The 17,214-nt window shown below is 44.3% G+C and overlaps 1 protein-coding gene across 1 annotated transcript in view; it reads left to right on the top strand.

Annotated features, from left to right (window-relative positions):
- The first annotated feature begins 7,540 nt into the window (after positions 1–7,540).
- LOC141994265 (vertebrate ancient opsin-like) overlaps positions 7,541–17,214 on the top strand; it is a 127,207-nt gene continuing 117,533 nt past the window's right edge. The window contains exon 1 of the mRNA XM_074964509.1: positions 7,541–7,554. The gene's annotated coding sequence lies outside the window, so the exon portion shown is untranslated. The remainder of the gene's footprint in view (positions 7,555–17,214) is intronic.

Raw genomic sequence — 17,214 nt, 5'->3', positions numbered from 1 at the left:
GACTTAAGTGCCTCTTTTCCCTGGAAGGCATCTTGTCCCCATGGGCACAGACCTCATTCTGCTACCCATTTACCAAGGAGGGTGGGCTCCTCAGCCAGTCCCCATCCCTCTGGGTCCCCTAACACTATCCCCATTTCCTTTTTAATCTCATCCACGTAGCTGGAATGGGCAGTTACCCCAGCTTTCAAGGACTCACAACTACCATAATGAGAGCCCACCATACGCCCTCCAAACAGCTGTACAGGCTGTTAGGGAGGGGGATTTACCTGGCTGCCACCCTCCTGTCCAACATGATGCATCTGAGTCATGGCACCAAGATATAAGAGGGCTTTCCCTTTACCCCCTTCCCTGGTTCTTGTCATGCAAACGGAAAGCAGAAGACCAGAATTCTGAAGTACAGGCAATGCGATGTTTATTTGGGTTTAGTTCCGAGCAAACATATTCTGAAGCCCTTCACACCAGTCAGGCTTATCTGTATACACCTATAGAGTTTTCCCCTTCGGAAGAGGGGGAATGTTTATCATCTGTTCCCCTGCAACCAGACCTTGAGGACAGGTAAGGTACAGGGATGTCTCCAGTTATTTCTGTTTTCCATCCTACTACCCAAACCAGCAAATCTTCTAAGGGCTGCTGCTGATTGAGCTTTGACTTTCGATAGCTCTTGTTGATCCCTCATGCTCATGACTTGGCAAGCAACTCGCAATGTGAGACAGGACTTATTCATGGACAAGGCTGAGGGTCTGTCTGAGGTGCCCCCAAAATAGCTAAATTAAAATGTATAGACATGTAAAATAGGACAATGAATTGTTTGGGACTCACCATAATCCTCAAAGTGAGAATCACCACAGGGAGGACAACTCCAGTCCAATTTAAGCCTGCAAGTGAATTGGACAGCAGCAGGTTTGTTTAAGGAACTTAGATCAACTACACAAACCAAAAAGAAAAGGAGTACTTGTGGCACCTTAGAGACTAACCAATTTATTTGAGCATGAGCTTTCGTGAGCTACAGCTCACTTCATCGGATGCTGTAGCTCACGAAAGCTCATGCTCAAATAAATTGGTTAGTCTCTAAGGTGCCACAAGTACTCCTTTTCTTTTTGCGAATACAGACTAACACGGCTGTTACTCCAAAACCTACACAAACCAAGCTTTTCTGAGCCTTCCAGGATACTGAGTAAAAGCATCCTCAAGGAATAAGACAAACTATAAGAATACTTCACTGAAACAACAGAGACAAGGTGCGTGAGATAATATCTTTTATTAGACTAATTTCTGTTGGAGGAAGGAATAGGCTTTTGAGTGTTACAGAGCTCTTTCTCAGGTGTGGGGAAAGGAACCAGGGTGTTCAAGCTAAATACCAGGTGGGTCAGATTAAGCATCACATGCATCATTTAAGATGAAGTGGGCAATTAAGGGTTAGCAGGAAATAGGTTGTGTTACAAATTGTTGTAATGAGCCATAAACCCTGTGTCTCTTTTGAGTCTGTGTGTTTTAGTATCTAGCAGAGTTATGAATTTAAGTTCCTAGACTCATCTGTTGAAAGGGTTGTGCAGGTTTCTTTTTTTAGGGTGAGAAGTGAGAGGTCAGATATAAAGTGATTGCTTTGTGAAAAGTGTTTGTCTATGGGTGATAGGGTGTTTCTGTCTTTCATCATTTTTCTGTGTGACTTAAAATTCACTAACAGAAGTCTGGTAACTAGTGATCCTGACAGTGGGACTCTATGTCCTAGCAATCTCTAAGAGCACACTAACCATTTTATGGCTCTCAATAATTCTCACAGCTCAAACATAAAGAATAATCTGGTGGTTAAAGTTAGGAAATCTGGGTTTTATTCCTGGTAGAGCTGGCTGAAACGTGGAGGTTTCAGTTCTCAGAAAGATGTGGTCTTTTGGAATTTGCTTTTGTTCCAAATTGGATTAAAACTTCTGTTGAAAAATTTATGATCAGGTCTATTGGCTGGAGTTCTTTGTTCAAATTATTGAAACTCTTTGTGGTGTAGTTTACCCAATTTGTGGAGTAAGCCAATACACACTAGAGCTGGGCAAAATCTTTTACACACAATTGTTTGGGGGTGAAAAATGCAGATTTGGCCACCCCAAATCATTTAACATATTCATACAAATTTTCCTGAATTGCTTGTCAATTTTTTTTTAAGCATTTCAATATTTTGGTTTTAAATAACCTCATTTCAAAATTTCCTTTAGTGTTTCTGAATTTTTTTAAAATAAAAATTAACTGCTCAAAATCAAAATTCACAGTGCATTTTGGATTGAATGAAATGATTTGCTTGACCTAAAAAGAATATCCCCCCTCCCCACTTTTTGATTTGCCAATTAAAAAAAAATTCACTCAAGGCTTTCCTTGAAATAAATAGTTTTTCAATTTTTCAGAACTGAACTGAAAAATCCAATTATTCACGCAGCTTTACACAGCACTACTGGGATACTTAATCCATGTTTGCACTCACCATCCGAAGATCTCAAAGTATTATTATTTTATATTCCAAAACTTCTGTTAATCCATGTTTGCACTCACCATCCGAAGATCTCAAAGTATTATTATTTTATATTCCAAAACTTCTGTTAATCGTATCAATATTTAATCCTAGCTGTTATAGCAGCCTTTTGAGGTTTATAATCATATGCTTTGTGCACAACAAGAGGATTATGAGCAGTTTCATCTTGGGTTCAAGTCAACTATTCTCTCTCCAAAAGTCACAAAATAGGCTTTCTGTGCCATCCAAATTGTGTTTAAACATGTATTCCAAGCCAATGTACCTGTCGTGTGCTGTAAATAAGTATTCTTCAAATCAGCTATTTGGATTTGCACATATAGATTATAAACTGCTGTGACTTTTGTAAGATACTTCTGTTTGAATTAAAATATACAAAGAACCTTTTGAATAAGAAGCTCAAGACTTACACATGAGTCCAGTGTTTGTTTACGGATCTCTTGGTAGCTGTGCACAGGCAGAAGGGAAAGGTTTCCCCCTATTCTCACTGTCCTTCCGTCAAAAGCAACATTACAGACCAACCAATTGACAACATAGATTTTTAATAGGTATTTGTCAACCACCTACTTGAGTGATGTTGGCACCTTAGCAGACTTTGACAATCTCCAGCAGCAATACACCCACTATCTTTTCACAAGATTTTGCAAGCCGAGAAGGATATGGTCCAAATCACAGGTCACAACACTGTTTTCCCAGGCATTCCACCCAGAACCTCAGCAACACACACCAAAACCCAAACAGAGATCATCTTGCATTTTATTGCCTGTCTCTTCTCCACTATCACAGATCTGCCACTACAGGGGCTTCTGATCTGAGAAACCAACGGAATCTCATGGCGGCAAGGGGGCATGTAAATTGTTTAGCAACCTGCTTATTGTTGATATAGGTTATCTGAAAGTGTACCCTCCTTTGACAGCTTACTCCTATCTTTCCTGTGGCTTGGAGACTTGATATTTAGGACTGAATTTTCAAAGTTTAGACAAGAGACTGACCTGACCTGGTTTCATCTGACAATAAGGTTTCTTTAATGCCTGCAAAAGATCACTTTCATGCACATGAAAGGGCATTAGTATATGTCAGTTTGGTAACTGTGTATCTACTTGCACACTGCTACACCAAGCTCATGGGGGTGGAGGCACATTCCTTATGACTTACATTGAAAAAATGGCCATTCAATTTTTCCCCCATTTTGGGTTGCCCTCCACATAGCAGATCCATTCAGACTCACATGGAAAGGGGGCCTTGAACAGCTGAAAATGTGTAGGGGCCATCCAGTTCTTTTTAACTTACCTGCAAGGGGACTTCCAACCAGCAATTAGTGGAAGTGGGATATTGTCTCTTTGCTCACAGGACTGGCAGGCCTGTGTTAGGTTTTCTCCGGCTTATTGCCTCACGTAGCTTTGTTTCAATACTATTTCAGAGAAACATTATTTATGGTCAAGTATCAGAGGGGTAGCTGTGTTAGTCCGGATCTGTAAAAGCAGCAAAGAGTCCTGTGGCACCTTATAGACTAACAGACGTATTGGAGCATAAGCTTTCACGGGTGAATACCCACTCCGTCAGATGCATGTGACATGCATCCGACGAAGTGGGTATTCACCTGTGAAAGCTTATGCTCCAATACGTCTGTTAGTCTATAAGGTGCCACAGGACTCTTTTCCATTATTTATTGTCTGTATTATCAGGATGACAGTCATAGATCAAGGCCCCATTGTCTTACACAGTTTAAAAACAAACAAATACAAAAACCAAGCTTATCTCAATTGTTTCTGCTTGAATCTCTGAAATAACCTCTCTTTCTGACCTGTTACATGCATCTATCAGCCAGAGGAAGTGGAGAACTGCCTGAGTTCAGTTTTATAAAGGATCTTGTTCTACCTAACTGAGGTGGAGTAGGAGGAGGATGTTCAACTGCAGGCTTTTACCTCCACTTACAGTTTTAAAAAGCCTCATGTTAGAAGCTCAGGAAGAAACGGAGCTAGCAGGGGTTGTGTTAAGAAAGGTATAGTCCCAGAATAATTTTCTCTGTAAGGATTTTGTCTACAGATGCACTCCCCAGAGTCTTTTCCCCCCTATTAGAAGGAATTATTGATGGTATAAGTTTTTGAATTTTAAATTTGTATTTTTGTATGTTTTTATCTTTTTTGGACAATATATACTTCAGCACAGAATAAACCTAAGCCTAGAATTGCCTACTTTACCCCAAGTCATGAAAATTCAAAAATAGACAAAGCTGCACCTGGCAAATGTGGATAAATCTGCAAACAGATAACTGCATGCAAAATAAGTCTCTGACGGCAAGATTCACAAAGGGATTTAGGCTTACTGACGCTGAGCATCACAATGCTTAATTTATAAGTGCTTAGAAAATCACAGCAATAACACTGAGTTTCACAAAGCCTGAGTTGTGTGCTTGAGATCCCTGTATGAGGATGGGGGAAAGAGACAGGCTTTAGAATGAAATTCACAAAAGACAGCATGCTAGGGAGAGAGCCACCTAAGCTAGCCTATGAGAAATGCGGACCAGATAGGTGGGTGCTAGATCCCATTCCTCTAACAGAGAGAGGTACCTGTAGAGTCTGGGCTGTAGGGACCTGCCTGCCTCTGCTTGGAATTCATGAACTAGGAACCCCTCTACAGGAGTCAGGTGGCTCAGGACCATAAAGTGTTTCTTGTGAGAATGACTTAGATAAGCTTCTAATCCACACAAAACAGCAGTGGTGGCAGGAGGAGGAGGTGGTGGGGGTGGTGCCCACTTTATAACCTGTGGCCCAGTTGTGAGTGCGCTCCCCTGGGATGTGGGAAACTTGTATTTATTTCCCCTGCCCCCCACCAGAGGGGAAGAAAGAAGTGGGAGACCATCTCACAAATCATCAGGATTCTGCCCTAAGCGCTGAGTTATGGGATATTCTGATGTGTGGCTCCCTCAGTCTCATCTGGTGAAATGTCTTCCACTGTGGATAAAAACTTAGATAGTCATTGGGCCACCTGGTGGCTAGGAGGGAAGTCCTAGGGTCCAGTCCCCCTGCTCCAGTTATAGTTTAATTTGCCTCTAGTCAATATTACTGTTTCCCCAGTGTAGACAATTAATCAATTCCCCCCTTGTCAGTGGGTCTTTCACACAGCAACAAGAGGGAAGGAGAACAGGCTTATTAGCCCTGAGGGAAAGCCCCTTCACCTGCTGCCCTAAATTGATGAAGTCCAAGACCCTAGAGTTAACTTTTGCAATCCTAGTAGAGAGACATAAGGTATTAGAAAGAAATATTGGAAACCCAGTTTATCATCTAGCCATAAAGACGTAAAGACCTACATTTGTTATCACACACACTTTGATCAAATTGTATTACTCTTTGAAGGATACTGCCTTCTCTGCAACTCTGCCACGTTAAATATTCAGGAGCTGGGTTCCTCAGTCGCTGCAGGTTGTGTTTTCTTTCTTGAAAGAACGATCTATGTGTAACCAGCTTCACATTATCACTGTACTCAGCTGGCTCACTCCAGTGTGTAACTCAGTAAATCACGTGACACAACACTACACAGCAACACAACTCAAAAGTGACTGTATACACACGGAGCGGGTGGGAACATCAGCATGCCGTACAGCAGATACTGGGAGGATCTGTGCTGAAAGCCTGAATTGTGGATTATCCACAGCCCAGGTCATTCAAATTGCTGGATAATCTCGTGATCTCACTTCTGTTTTGTTTTCCAAAATGGCCTTTCAACTAGCAAATGATTGCTTCTCCCTTCAGAGACGAATTTTCCCTAATTCCTTGTATTTTGCTCTGGCAAAGCGTCTTCTCCTAAACGGGGAGGCTGCTTGTTATTATTTAAACGGTGCGAGACCAAAACCCTGGAGTTTGGGAGAGACAAAACTGTCTCTTTCCCCATTCGATCGTTTCCGAAGAGGCACACAGAGCCCACGCTGGGGGTTGAAGTGGGAGGACAGGAATTGCCGGAACGCTTCTCATGAAGGGAGCAACAGGGGACAGAAAGTCCCCGTGATTTCAGACAGTGTTTTAGGAACACAGTGGCCAGTCCTCCTTCTGCCCCCGCTGGTTTTTAATGTGCAGGGGCAACAAGTAGGTTTGCCAGCTTTGGCTGGATGTATTCCTGGACGTTTTATCTCCAGATAATCTTTAATTAAAGATTAATCTTGAATCCCTGACTCCAGGACAATTCTGGAGGGTTGGCAACCCTAGCAAGAGCATAAACCTGCAGCCTCCTCCAGCTCTTAGGAAAGGGAAGGACCCAGGGCACTGAGATGCGGAGTTCCCCAAGCTGTTGCATTAAGGGCGGTGGGGGTGGGGGAGAAGTGTCTCCTAGAGGATCAGCCCCCCCAGGATGTGCACCCAGAAGCCGAACGCAAAACAGGATAAGCAGCCCCCACTCCAGGCACACAAATGCGCGCGTCTGTCATCTCTCCTTGGGCACGTGGAGCCGGGCTGGATGTCAGTGCCCGAGGCCGCGGCCACAGCTTGAGCCCTGGCAGCTGCGTCTCTTCCAGCAGCAGCAGCTGCTACCCCGGGGGCTTTTGGGGGCGGGGCTGCGTTTGCAGCTTTCTCTGCAAGGCTCCTAGGGCCCCCCGGCCACCGCTCCCCCCCTCAAAGCTCCCGCCGCCGGGGCGGGCAGAGGCGGCCCAGCGCAGGTGCGCGCGGGGAGGCGGCGAAGGGGCAGCAGAGCCGCTAGCGCTGGGACGCCGCCTCCGCAATGGGCCGAGAGCGGGGAGGAGCCTGGCCGAGGGTCGGCGGTGGGCTGAGCCGCTCGCCCTTTTTGAGCGCCGGCCTGGCGGGGGCGGGCTGGCTGCGGAGCGGCGCTTCCCGAGCCGGCAGCGCCGAGCCCCCGGCCCGCAGGGAGCAGGGCGGGAGACGGAGACTCACCAGCCGGCAAAGTTGGCGGGGACCCTCCTCGCGGCGGTGGCCGCGCCACGCGGGGCGGGCTTTGGGGCGCCCGCTGAAGGCTGCCCGGGGCCGGCTCCTACTTCCCCCGTGTGGCTCCGGCTGGGCGGAGCGGGAGCTGGACAGCCCCCAGCACCTCGGAAAGTAAGTAGCGTTTGCATAGACCGACCTCCCTCCCTCCTGCCCGGCTGGGCTGAGTCGAGTCGAAATCCCGGGACGGGGAGTGCGGGGAATTACAACGGCCAGGAGCAGCAGCCTTTCTGCGTTGAGGACTAGGGAGGCTAACTCCGTCTTGCTGGGGGTCGTCAGGCTCCCTCCAACTCTGCCTCTCTGCAACGTACTGGTAGCAAGAAATTAAATGATGCAGGGTTAATGCTGGTGGGGATGAGCTCATTAGGCGATGGGCATTTTCCGATCAGAATTATTTTTTCACTTACCATGTCTTTAGCATTGTTCCTACCCATAACTGAGAAACCTGAATGTAACTTTCAGACATGATTATTGTTCAGAGTAGCAGCCATGTTAGCCTGTATTCGCAAAAAGAAAAGGAGGACTTGTGGCACCTTAGAGACTAACCAATTTATTAGCCTCTAAGGTGCCACAAGTCCTCCTTTCCTTTAGACATGATTATGTTTTCTAATTCCTCGGGCTGCGGAGAAGCAGCCTGGACTGAACTGCAGGAGATTACATCTCATCTACATCATATCTAAGAATCCCCGCGCGGAAGACCTGATTTTCTTTAAACCCTGACTTCTAAACAGATGTAGATGTATTTTTCTCCATGCCAGATTAAAATTGTTGTCTGAAAAATCTATAAAAAAGTTTTGATAAATCAGATTAAGTCACAAACAAAGATCTAGTCAGTGTGGTATTTTTTCCCCATGGTATTTGGCCATACCAAATACATCTGCTGACAAATGTGAGGGAGTTTACATGCTTGGGGAGTTTTAAGGTACTCAGTGAAGATGCTGTCTATTAATCTGTTGAAGAGTTGCCCTGTTGCAGTTGGTAAAGCCTGAAATATTATCCCAGAATTACTCCCCAAGTCCCCAAAATGGCACCTCTTCATCACTTTTGCTCAATTGTTGATCTTAACTGTGTTGTCTAGTTGGCAGTTAGAATTGAACTGTACTGACAATTGTTTGCTTTTCCTTGTTGAATAACAAAGATCTCTAGGGTGTGAGTTTAATTTTTAAGGTGCTAAAGAAGTGTTCCAGCTGCAAAGGTGGCTCAAAGTTTTCCTGCAACCCATTCACCCCCCCCATTGCTTTAATATTCAAAAATTCCTTGCCCATCTTTACAACTAGTACATTTTCCCCTAAGCATGGTAGGGTAAATAGTCTAGGTTTTATAGTTTGTTTTATTATACTAGTGTAAAGAGAGGACAAAGTTTTCAAATGTGGGTTTCTAAAGTTAATTATCTAAACAAGTAATTTTCAGATTTTCAGAGGTTTGGGGACCCAGCAATCAATGGGATCTGTGAGTGATTCAAAAAATTTGGCCTGAGTTCTGTTTCTTAATTGCTTCTAAGCACTTGAATCTAAATCTTTCCTGTGCCATCAAATGTCGCTTTGGGCATTTACAAGGCTCCGCCATCCCCGTGTATCCTGGGTCGTTCTTTGAAAGTCCCATAAATTCTCTCTCTCTCTCAGTAGTGTTCAAGAGGGATTCTTTTGGTCTGCCCCTTTTGTATGTGGAGAACTCAAATAATTAATTATATTAATTTGGTTTGTCATATATAAACTAAAAAGGTCAGATCTGATCGTGCTTATATTTACTATTTCAAAATTCAAAGTAAAATTTAGCCTTTTATTCAACAGATTAAGATAAATGGTGGATGTTCATTAATCCAGCATAAAATCCAAGAAATTAGGTGTTTGCATTTTTAAAAGACTTTCAGCCAAGATCTACTTTGAAGTATCAAAACAGTTTTAAATGTTACATTTTTCAATACACTTTTATGCTGAATAAATGTATTAAAGTTATTATTTTTTTAAATGAACCACTGCATTTACTGTGAAATCTTAAATCAGGTAACTGTTCAGGGCTATATCCACAACAAGCTACAAGTTTGTTATACTGCTCTGATGTGTCCCAGTAGAATGAATCTTTTTTTTTGCAAGAGGTTTTGGACATCTGAATGTGTTTTTTACAATTTTATCAACAATTAAGTTTGGAAGTGAATCGAGGACCATTCTCTGGCATAGTTTACAACTTTGCAAGATAATGTACATTGAGAATCTCTCAACTGGAAATAAAAATGCAATTTCAAAAATATAAATAAAAACCCCTTAATGCTAGCAAGCTCAATAACTTTCAAGTCACAAGCTACGTCCTTCTTTCTGGGCAAAGTTGAAAGAACTGTTTAATCAACGCAAAGCACTGATCATACTTATTTCCCTCTTTCCCACAAGATCGCTTCAGAAGAAACTGCCAACAGTGATGGGAGTCCCTGCATTCAGCATCTTGTTGACTCGTATTTGTCAGAACTATTTTTGAAATTTGTAACGCATAAAATAAAAAAATGCGCTATTGAATTTAGTTGGTGACTTGTACTGATGTCCAAGCCATTTCTTTAAACCAAATGCTTTAGATCATTTTCAGTGTTTTCCTTCCCACCCAAAAGCAAGTTAATACAGAGAGACCTTGCAATGCCGTTTGATGAACGCTATGCAATTCATTTACTAATGCCATTTTTTAAATGTTGGAAAGCCACTTAGAGATCTAATATTTAAAAAAAAAAAACGGGATTGACTGTTCAGTTAAGAATTTCCTAATCAGAAGAACTGAAAAATCATACTGATCTAGGGCTCAATCCTGCACAGTGGTGAAGTAAGTTGGCATTGAGAGTACTTGAGCATCTCACAGCAGAACTGAGCACTTGGGAGGATCAAATCCATATTACTCAATTATACGCTAATATTAAGCCAGGATAAATCCAGCTCAGGGTCTCAAATAAATAAATAAATTAAATGAAGCCCAGGGCTTTCTTAACACCATCATTTGGCATGCGGTTTGTCTAAATCTATAAAGAAATTTGGGATATTTGTATCTGCATTTGTGTTTTTAATATGGGACCTATTCTTAGCTAGCACAGAACTTCAGATTTTCCCCATTAGATACCCTTATGTTCTCTTGGGGACTTAAGCAAACCTTACTCAGCCTGCTTTTTATTTTATTTGGCAGTATCAGCAGACATCCCCAATGTGTGTGGTTTTAAAAAAAATAATATTTTGTTTCTCTAGCCCATACATATTTCTGCATAGGAGCTAGGTATTATTGTCATATACATAAGGAATCTATGGGACTTTACAGCAACGACAAACGCATACCCTGCCTGAAGGAGTTGATAGTCTGAGGTCCCAACTCTGCAAATATGCAGGTATATTGCTTTGTGCACCAAGGATTTATTCGTGAACTCAGTAGAGATTCCCCCCCCCATGTAAAGTTACTCACAAGCTTGTTTATAAGTTTGTAACCTAAGATCCTGTCTATGCACAAAAATTATATTGTGTGCTGGTACGATTAAAGTGATACAACTCTCTTGTTTAGATGCAATTATATTGGTATGAAAGTGCTTATACTGGTATAGTTTATTTCCATACCACGTGAAAGGAAATAAGCTATACTGGTATAAAGGGCACCTTTACGCTGGTATAGCTGCATCCACACTATGTACCAATATAATTATTTTGGTTTAAAAATATTCCACACCCCTATGGTCTGGTCTACACTACGAGTTTATGTCAGATTTAGCAGCGTTACATTGAATTAACCCTGCACCCGTCCACACAACGAAGCCATTTTTTTCAACATAAAGGGCTCTTAAAACTGATTTCTGTACTCCTCCCCAACAAGGGGATTAGTGCTGAAATCGACATCGCCGTTTCAAATCAGGGTTAGTGTGGATGCAATTCGAAGGTATTGGCCTCTGGGAGCTATCCCACAGTGCACCATTGTGACCGCTCTGGACAGCACTCCGAACTTGGATGCACTGGCCAGGTGTATAGGAAAAGCCCCAGGAGCTTTTGAATCTCATTTCCTGTTTGGCCAGGCGAGCTTATCAGCACAGGTAACCATGCAGTCCCAGAATAGAAAAAAGAGCTCCAGCATGGACCAAACAGTAGGTACTGGATCTGATCGCTGTATGGGGAGAGGAATCCATGCTATCAGAACTGCGTTCCAAAAGATGAAATGCCAAAACATTTCAAAAAAATCTCCGAGGCCACGAGGGACAGAGGCTACAGAAGGGGCGCAACACAGTGCCGCGTGAAACTTCAGGAGCTCAGACAAGCGTGCCAGAAAACCAAAGAATCAAACGGATGATCCGGGGCAGAGCCCCAGACATGCCGCTTCTACGCTGAACTGCATGCAATTCTAGGGGGGGGCTGCCACAACTACCCCACCCCTGTCCGTGGACTCCGATGATGGGTACTCTCCGCTATGCCTGAGGATTTTGCGGATGGGGAAGATGAGGAGGAGGAGGACGAGCTTGAGGAGAGCACACAGCACACCATTCTACCTGACAGCCAGGATCTTTTTATCACCCTGACTGAAATACCCTCCCAACCCAACGAAGCCGGAGAAGGGACCTCTGGTGAGTGTACCTTTTTAACTATAATACATGTTATAAAAGAAAGCATTTTTTAATGATTAAGTAGCCCTGAGGACTTGGGATGCATTCGTGGCCAGTACAGCTACGGAAAAGTCTGTTAATGTGTCTGGGGATGGAGCGGAAATCCTCCAGGGACATCTCCATGAAGCTCTCCTGGAGGTACTCTAAAAGCCTTTGCGGAAGGTTTCTGGGGAGAGCAGCCTTATTCCGTCCTCCATGGTAGGACACTTTACCATGCCATGCTAGTAGCAAGTAATTGGTATCATTGCATGACAAAGCCTGGCAGCGTATGGTCCCAGTGTTTGCTGGCATTCAAGCAACATCCGTTCTTTATCTCTCTGTGTTATCCTAGGGAGAGTGCTATCGTTCATGGTAACCTGGTTGAAATAGGGGAATTTAATTAAGGGGACGTTCAGAGGTGGCCGTTCCTACTGGGCTGTTTGCCTGTGGCTGAAAAGAAATCCTCCCCACAGTTAGCTGGGGCGGGGGCATTGTCACTGAGCTGTTCGCGTTTGGCTAGCAGGGACCTTTCCTGATACCAGCCACGCTGTGGGGGGAGGGGTAAAGTGATCATCCCAGAGAATTGGATGGTGGGGGGGTTAGTTTGGTTTCTGCTGCTGCATGTTAACAGGAAAACAGCGGCACGAAATGGCCAACTCAACGTGCTTTGCTTGGTATGGGAGAGGAGGGCGCTGCTGTTATGAAATTGCAGGAGCCGAAAGACTATGGCTTACCATGGCCGTCTGCAAGCTGAATTCTGTTGCCCGGCACTGCATGTGTGATCTCTAGCACCAAAGCTACAAGCACTCAATATAAGATGCAAAATCACATGTGCTATGTAATGTGAATAGTGGTGTTCACCGTGAAAGAGTATAGCCATTGTTCTGTAAAATGTATCTTTTTAAATACTTCACTCCCTTTTTTTCCTCCAGCAGCTGCAAATGTTTCAAGCCTCCCTCCTCCGTCCCAAAGGCTATCTCAGATAAGGCGGCAAAAAAAACACACGCGCGATGAAATGTTCTCTGAGCTCATGCAGTCATCCGGCACTGACAGAGCTCAGCAGAATGTGTGGAGGGACACAATAGCAGAGTACAGGAAAGTGGGCGATGAACGTGAGGAGAGGTGGTGGCAGGAAGATCAGAGGAGGCATGAGGCAACGCTGGGGCTACTGCGGGATCAAACGGACATGCTCCGGCATCTGGTGGAGGTTCATGAACGGCAGCAGGATCAGAGACTGCTGCTGCAGCCCCTGTTTAACCGCCCTCCCTCCTCCCCAAGTTTCATAGCCTCCTCACCCAGACGCCCAAGAATACGGGGTGAGGGAGGCTCGGGGCACCCAACCACTCCACCCCAGTGGACAGCCGAAGCAACAGAAGGCTGTCATTCAAGAAGTTTTAAAGTGGCCTTTTCCTTCCCTCCTCCCACACCCCACCTGGGCTACCTTGTGAGTTATCTCCCTATTTTTATAATCAATTAATAAAGAATACAGGTTTTTTAAATGGTAGTGACTTTATTTCCTTTGCAAGCAAGCTGTGATCGAAGTAGGGAGGGCGGGTGGCTTACAGGGAATTTAGAGGCAACCAAGGGGGCGGGTTTTCATCAAGGAGAAACAAACAGAAGTGTCACACAGTACCCTGGCCAGTCATGAAACTGGTTTTCAAAGCTTCTCTGATGCGCAGCACTTCCTGCTATGCTCTTCTAACCACCCTGGTGTCTGGCTGCGCGTATTCAGCGGCCAGGCAATTTGCATCAAGCTCCCACCCCGCCATAAACGTCTCCCCCTTACTATCACAGAGATTGTGGAGCACACAGCAAGCAGCAATAACAATGGGAATATTGGTTTCGCTGAGGTCTGAGCAAGTCAGTAAACTGCACCAGCGACCCTTTAAACATCCAAATGCACACTCTACCACCATTCTGCACTTGGTCAGCCTATAGTTGAACAGCTCCTTACTACTATCCAGGGTGCCTGTGTACAGCTTCATGAACCAGGGCATTAAGGGGTAGGCTGGGTCCCCAAGGATAACTATAGGCATTTCAACATCCCCAACAGTTATTTTCTGGTCTGGAAAGTAAGTCCCTTCCTGCAGCCATTTAAACAGACCAGAGTTCCTGAAGACGTGAGCGTCATGAACCTTTCCCGGTCATCCCACACTGATGTTGGTGAAATGTCCCTTGTGATCCACCAGTGCTTGCAGCACCATTGAAAAGTACCCCTAGCGGTTTATGTACTGGCTGCCCTGGTGGTCTGGTGCCAAGATAGGGATATGCGTTCCGTCTACAGCCCCACCACAGTTAGGGAATCCCATTGCAGCAAAGCCATCTAGTATGACCTGCACATTTCCCAGAGTCACTACCTTTGATAGCAGCAGCTCAATCATTGTGTTGGCTACTTGCATCACAGCAACCCCCAGAGTAGATTTGCCCACTCCAAATTGATTACTGACTGACCGGTAGCTGTCTGGCGTTGCAAGCTTCCACAGGGCTATTGCCCCTCGCTTGTGAACTGTGAGGGCTGCTCTCATCTTGGTATTCTTCCACTTCAGGGAAGGGGAAAGCAAGTCACAAAGTTCCATAAAAGTGCCCTTACGCATGCAAAAGTTTCGGAGCCACTGGGAATCCTCCCAAACCCGCAACACTATGCGGTCCCACCACTCTGTGCTTGTTTCCCGGGCCCAGAATCGGCGTTCCATGGCATGAGCCTGCCCCAGTAACACCATGATCTCCAAATTGCTGGGGACTGCGGTTTTAGAGAAATCTGTGTTCATGTCCTCCTCACTGTGCTTCCGTCGCCTCCTCGCCTGATTTTTCAGGTGCTGGTTCTGCATAAACTGCACTATAATGCGCGAGGTGTTTACAATGGTCATTACTGCTGCAGTGAGCTGAATGGGCTCCATGCTTGCCATGCTGTGGCGTCTGCTCGGGCAATCCAGGGAAAAGGGCGCGAAACGATTGTCTGCCATTGCTCCGATGGAGGGAGGGGCGACTGACAACATGGCTTACAGGGTTGGCTTACAGGGAATTAAAATCAACAAAGGGGGTGGCTTTGCATCAAGGAGGCACAGAATGGCCCTCTCAAGGATAGAACTCAAAACCCTGGGTTTAGCAGGCCGTTGATTTCATGGAGGGAGGAGAAAATGAATACAAAACAAATCTGGTTTGTTTCTTGTTTTGATCCACTTCATCTATCTTTATACATCTTGTTAGCAGCAGAAGGTGCAGTACAACTGCTGGCCATCGTCGTCTCCTAGCTGCTCATTAGAAAACGGTGCAGTAGGACTGCCGCAGGACTGAATCGCCATTAGACAAAACTTAAAAGGGAAATGACCTGGCTGAGTAACTCCCATGTTTGCCCAGGTGCCCCTGACCAACCTCACCGAGGTTGGCTAAAAGAGCACCCTGGAGTACAGCGATGATGGCTACCAGTCATACTGCACTGTCTGCTGCCAAAAGGCAATGAGCTGCTGCTGTGTAGCAATTGCAGTACTGCGTCTGACAGCACCCAGGAGACATACGGTGATGGTGAGCTGAGCGGGCTCCATGTTTGCCGTGGTATGACATCTGCACGGGTAACCCAGGAAAAAAGGTGCGAAATGATTGTCTGCAGTTGCTTTCACGGAGGGAGGAAGGGAAGGGGGGGCCTGACGATATGTACCCAGAACCACCCCCGACAATGTTTTTGCCCCATCAGGCATTGGGATTTCTACCCAGAATTCAAATGGGCGGCGGAGACTGCGGGAACTGTGGGATAGCTACCCACAGAGCAACGCTCCGGAAGTCGACGGTTGCCTCGGTACTGTGGACGCACTCCACCGACTAAATGCACTTAGAGCATTTGTATGGGGACACACACAATCGACTGTATAAAAACGCTTTCTACAAAACCGACTTCCATAAATTCGACCTAATTTCGTAGTGTAGATGTGGCCTTTAAAATAGTTATACTACTACAAAATCTGTGTGTGGATGAACTTTGAAGCCAAATTCTTCAATACTATTGGCTGGGTATAAACAAGGACAGAGTTGGGGGGCTGAGAGCAGGATGAGTCTAAAATAAGTGGTCAGATGCAAAAGAGATGGGTAAAGCTGTATGGGCTATGGGAAAAAAGTAGACTGCATTTTTAGATTGATCTGAAAAGCATCTATATTTTATAATTCACAAAGGTAAAGTCATAATACATTGTGTACTTTAAATAAAATCATTACAGTAATGAGATGGATGTAGCAATATGGCTGTTTGGAAGTGCACAATGACTTGTAAGTATGGTACAATATAAAGAAAAAATACATGCTAGAAAAACGCATCATGACACCAGAGAGACATTGCATGAAACAGCTAAACAGAATTTTTAGTAAATTCTGTTTAGCTGTTTTGTGCCATACCTTTCTGCTGTTTTGATGCATCTTTCTAGCAAGTACTTCTCAGAGAAACTACTGGTTAGAAGAAATGCAAGGGTTAACACATTTCATTTATCTATATCCTTTCTTCTTAATGAATAATCTTTCTCGGAACACTTGGCTTCAGAAACAGAAATTTTAACTCCCCTTTTTTCATTTGTCTTTTAGTTCAGGAAGCTAAAGATACCATGCACTTTTAAATTCAGAATGGAAATCTCTACAACATCGTAACTGTCCTTGTAGTTCCCCTTTAACAAAAAACCTATGTAAAATAAGAATATAGACTAATTATGTTCTCAGCAACCTGTTCTGAAAGCTGTGGCTAAAGAGTTAATACATCTTTCATGATATTGTACTTTACTAGTTTCCTTTTTCTTTTTGTTATAGTCTCTGTGGTATTAATCAATTACAATTTAATTAATCAAATACAATATATTTATATAATGAATATATGATATACATTTTCAAGTCTGTGGGGGGAAAAAGCATTGAGAAGCTGGTTGGAGTCTATGAATCGTGGAGACTAATGTCTAGTAGCCAGTGAATGCAGTAGATATGAAATAGATCTCATATGAAATAGGTCTTTCAATCTTGCAATGTGTTCTACCTTCAAGGGATGCACTAAAATGCTGCTGCTTGGATATGAAAACTCTTCCTCTTTCCCTTCAGATTGTTAGTAATCAGTAATCACTATAGTATAGTAGGCCCTGCCACCCCCCCAAGGCCCCAGTCAGGATTGAGACTTTGGTGTGTTGGGAGCTGCACAAACACAGCAGGAGAGACACTGGAGA

The sequence above is a fragment of the Natator depressus genome, chromosome 1 (genome assembly GCF_965152275.1).
Source record: "Natator depressus isolate rNatDep1 chromosome 1, rNatDep2.hap1, whole genome shotgun sequence".
In the NCBI taxonomy this organism is placed as follows: domain Eukaryota; kingdom Metazoa; phylum Chordata; order Testudines; family Cheloniidae; genus Natator; species Natator depressus.
The sequence above is the reverse complement of the archived record's forward strand: the minus strand, read 5'-3'. Positions and strand labels throughout refer to the sequence as shown.